At 40.6% G+C, this 5,080-nt stretch overlaps 1 long non-coding RNA gene across 1 annotated transcript; it reads left to right on the top strand.

Moving 5' to 3' along the window:
* Positions 1 to 1,754: 1,754 nt before the first annotated feature.
* Positions 1,755 to 4,587, top strand: LOC117875654. The gene is made up of 2 exons (XR_004645312.1): positions 1,755 to 2,281; positions 3,825 to 4,587. It is a non-coding gene; the product is annotated as an uncharacterized LOC117875654 (long non-coding RNA).
* The last annotated feature ends 493 nt before the right edge of the window (positions 4,588 to 5,080 follow it).

Below are 5,080 nucleotides of genomic sequence, written 5' to 3'. Positions count from 1 at the left end.
TGTGGGTTTTTTGCATTTTAAAATTGTATATTAAAGGTATTGAAAGTGGAAAGTGGACTGAAGAATAAAGTTGGTAGACCTAAGGTACAAACACTGGGTGAAAAATCCACATTATGAGCTTATAGACTACTACTTTTTCTTCTTCTTTCACTCTTTGCTGTCCCTGCAGTTACTCACTACTCTCAGCTCCTTCCAACCCTTTTTACTGTTAACATTGCTTCCCATTTTCCCTCCTGCTGCCTTCTGCACTTCCTCATGCTGCCCTTTGTCTTTCACTTTGTGTTCTCAATCCAAACTTCTGCCACCATCTACTCTTACCGCAACCATCTGTCCGATTTTCTGTCCTTCCTCATCCTATCCTCTGTCAACTACTCTGTGCTCTCCATCCAACCTCCCTTCACCCTCTCTTCTTCCTGCTACAATCTACCTTTCATCTTTTTCCCAGCTACCTATTTCCCTGTCTTTCCTCATCACATTCCCCAATGCTGTGAACTACTGAGTAGAACAAAGAAAGTGGAGCATTTAGAGTCGGCATATGTTACACACAATGTAGTGCTTTCTCAAGCCAGTGACAAATTTAAATGAAAAGAAGGTTTCAAAACATGAGAATGAATTTGTAAATGTCTCAGTGAAACACATACATAGCACAGTCCTCCTTCCCAAAGCATGACAGATATGTGGACAGAGTTGGCAACGGGCTTTGTTGCAAGGATAGGTTCCTGGGTTAGTGTTTTAGTTGTGTGGTGTATGGTTGCTGGTGAGTACACCTCTACCCCAATATAACGCTGTCCTCGGGAGCCAAAAAATCTTACCATGTTATAGGTGAAACCGCGTTATATTGAACTTGCTTTGATCCACCGGAGTGCGCAGCCCTGCCCCCCTGAAGTGCTGCTTTACCACGTTATATCCGAATTCGTGTTATATTGGGTCGCGTTATATCGGCGTAGAGGTGTATTTGCTTCAGGTTGCCAATGCCTGAGATGATGGAGCGTCCAGGATTTCCAGGTTTATGGATCTTGGGTAGCAGATAGAATACCCATGGTCACTTACAGACAGCCCCCAACCTGAAGGAAATAAGCCCGTTGCCAACTCTGTCCATATATCTATTCAAAGGATACAATCATAGGACGTAATCACATCAGCCACACCATCAGAGGCTTGTTCACCTGCACATCTACCAATGTGATATATGCCATCATGTGTCAGCAACGCCCCTTTGCCATGTACATTGGCCAAACCGGACAGTCTCTACGCAAAAGAATAAATGGACACAAATCAGATGTCAAGAATTATAACATTCAAAAACCAGTCAGAGAACACTTCAACCTCCTTGGTCACTCAATTACAGACCTAAAAGTCGCAATTTTCCAACAAATTCAAACTTCAAAAACAGACTCCAACGAGAAACTGCAGAACTGGGAATTAATTTGCAAATTGGACACCATTAAAATAGGCTTGAATAAAGACTGGGAGTAGATGGGTCATTACACAAAGTAAAAACTATTTGCCCATGCTTATTTTTCCCCACTGTTACTCACACCTTCTTGTCAACTGTTTGAAATGGGCCATCCTGATTATCATTACAAAAGTTTTGTTCTCCTGCTGATAATAGCCCACCTTAATTGATTAGTCTCATTAAAGTTGGTATGGCAACACCGATTTTTTCATGTTCTCCGTGTATATATATCTTCCTACTGTATTTTCCCCTGCATGCATCCGATGAAGTGGGTTTCATCCCACGAAAGTGTATGCCCAAATAAATTTGTTAGTCTCTAAAGTGCCACAAGTACTCCTCGTTTATTTTAAAAGACAGGCTGCACTGTATTAGAGATCTGTTTAGGTTTTCACATGCTGTGTTTGGTTGGACTGAAACAGCTCTGAGCTACACTTCATCCTTCTGTATTTTCCATTTCTAGCACCCTCCCCTGCACATAACTCCATGGGGCGGGCTGCTTCTGCAAATTTGGCAACATCTTAGCTGCTTCTGTTTATAAGGAAAGATCCCAGCAGCTAGAAGGGAGAGAAAGCATGACTGAGATTGCTCATTATATTCCTCTTGAGCAGCTCCAGAGCATTTCCTGGGTGACTACCACGTTATTAAGTGCCAAGCTGGCTTTTTGTGTGCCAAGTGCAGATCGTTCCCTCATGTGGGAGGGAGCAAAGGGATAGAAAGGACATCTTTACCCACCTACACCACAAACACCTTCCCCCACCTCAGAGGGATTGGAAGCCTGTCTTCTTGAGAGCTTAATCACTGGGATATCATGAATGTTTCCAGGAGGTAAGTTACACATGTTACATTCCACCAGTCAGACAGGTAGCAGGGGAGGAGGGAGGACAAACTGCTTGATAAGGATAGCACTTTTCTTGTGCTCTTAAAAATGCTACTGGTAGGTATTATTATTAATTATTGGTATTTGTTGCTGTACAAGATAGAAGACAGTCCATGCCCATTAAATAGTTAATTTCAGGATAATAGGATCATTTTCCATCTATTGGAAAATAACGTATGCAGAGCTCTTGCTTCAAAGATGAAATTCCTTCAGCAGACTACATTTCCTATTAGCCTTCTGTCTTTAATCGTTAGCTCTAGAAACTCTTTCTGAGTGTATGATAGTCCTATATCTTTGTGCTTAAGAAGTCTTTACCCGAAGCCTGTGTCTGCATTGGCTTTTTTCTTAAATCTCCCTCTGTCGTACTACTTCTGGTGCCAGTGCTTAATTTGTAATAAAAGAGGTGCTGGGACTCCAGCAATTTTTTTTACTTTCATAACTGATGCGGCAAGCCCAGAGGTGCCGGGGCTATGAACTGCCAAGCCTAGAGCCCTGGCAACCCTGGCACAAATTAAGCACTACCTGGTGCTCTCGCACCAGTGCTAGTAATGGTGGGAACACTAGTGTAGACTAGAGTTTTACCACCATATCATCTAGTCCTTCTCAGGGCAATTTTAGGCATGATGATGGTTAAAACACTGGTGGCTGGTCTGCTCTGTCATTTCCATTGCATTGTATTCAGATGGAGTTGTGGATACTCAGCATTTCTCAAAATCAGGCCTATGGTATCTGTAGTGGCCACCTAAAACTGAGGCATCAGTAGTCATAAGTCATCTATGAAAAATTTAGCCTTAATATCCCTGTGCTTCAGGTTCCTTCTCTATAAAATGGGGATAATCATATCTCACAAAAGTGTTGCAACATTTAATGTCTGCAAAGTGTTTTGAAACCAGATGCGGAAGGTGGCATAAAAGTGCAAAATATTATAATTCTCAGTATAGTTACTAGTGGTTATGCTCACAGCGCAGTTGCCACTGACTGGTATCTTTGGCCAAGGATTACATTGGCATGGAGATTGAAGTCTTTTTTCAGGAGTGTCCCCTGTACAGTAGAATAGAGTTGGAAATACATTGCCAGGGCAGCATGGGGAAGCTTACATGGCAATGCTGTACCAGTTCCTGTGGATAAAAGAGGATTTTGGTTTCCAGAGCTGTCAATTTGATGAACACTGAAAAACAAAAGAAAGAAAAATGTGTCACAAAGTTGATTTGAATCAACAAAGAAATGAATAATAATTTTTGCCAAGAGTACGGTATGTCGACTAACATTTACTCAGCCTCTTCTGCCTGTCAGTGTTACAGATGTGCCAAATGGCTGGCAAATGTTCTATATTTCCAATTATGGAGATTTCCCAACTAACTCTGTACAGTTTGAGGAGCTGTTTACCAACTCTGTTTAGTGGTTTAATTTGTCTCCTGGACTTCACTATCGCACCCTAGTACTCTTAATAAAAAAGAGTTATTTTTAATCCTAATCTTTTTGTTTTGGCAGAATACATTCTCTCCGTGCTCACAGACAGAAAGCTCCAGCAAACACTGGGGAGAACTGGCAGAATTCCTGTGGCTCCAAACAGTGGTGTAAAGATGAACTAGCTACACTCCATACACTCCTCTACACAGTGATCATCATGGTTATCCTAATGGCAATTTGGGGAGCCTGGGCAAGGAAAGACGTCTACTCATAGCTGCAAAATGCTGTCTTTGATAAAAACTTAGAGACACTCATGAGGATTAAAAATACAAAGGAAGGGACATAACTCATGGTCTTTGCAAATTATAGCTCATCTTTAATTTAAAGGCAGAACTGCTTCTGCCAGTGGATTTGAACCAGTGAACCCACTTTGTGGACGAAGTACAGAACACAACTTCAATGAGAAAGTGGAATATTAGTAATGTAACACTGTTTGGTGTAACATATGTAAATGAAACTGTATGTTAAATACAGTCTGATGGGGAGAATGTGATTAATACTTTTGCTGATCAAAATATTTTTACATCTGTCCCACTTTCCATTTTTGACTTGAGTTGCTCGTTTGCTTGTTGTTTTATATTATAGCAGGGAGTTGTGATAATGCTGGAGGGGGCCTACCTGATTATGAGCAAGCAAAGACCTCTGATCTAGATGAGTTCCCAACTCAGTTGCTAGAGAGAAGCATTGTAGTTTGAGTTAGGTAGTTCTGTTTGATTTTATGTTTATGTAAACATCTCTTTTTGTTAAAATCTGCACAGCCTCAGGAATAAACTGTGGGGAAAACTATATTTGTAAGAGTCTTTTGTTAATGGACCAGCTAGCCCATTACCAGTTTATATCAATGTGTGTAATCTCATCCTTAACCACTGCCTGCTCTATACCAATGCTTTATTTACCTCAGCCAGGTAATAGTGGCCCACATACCAACAACACGTTAATACATTATATGCCTGCAAGACATTTTGAATACTTCATACACGAAACTTCAGAGATGTATGGTTATATAAGTATTTTAATAATTAATGATTAGCTATTGACATTTTTCTTCAGAGTTTGGACACACAAATTTACCTGCTTTAAAAGTATGACATTTTACATTTTGTTTCTTTACCCATCACTTGTTCCTTTTTTAATAGGTGTTAATTCGTTTGCACAGTACGTGTGTGTCATAAATATAAAGGGAAGGGTAACAACCTTTATGTATGCAGTAACATCAAATCCCTCCTGGCCAGAGGTACAGAATCACTTACCTGTAAGGGGTTAATCAGTTGAATTAA

This window comes from Trachemys scripta, chromosome 1 (assembly GCF_013100865.1).
Source record: "Trachemys scripta elegans isolate TJP31775 chromosome 1, CAS_Tse_1.0, whole genome shotgun sequence".
Taxonomy (NCBI): domain Eukaryota; kingdom Metazoa; phylum Chordata; order Testudines; family Emydidae; genus Trachemys; species Trachemys scripta.
Note: the sequence above shows the minus strand (reverse complement) of the source record. Positions and strands in the feature narration are given on the sequence as shown.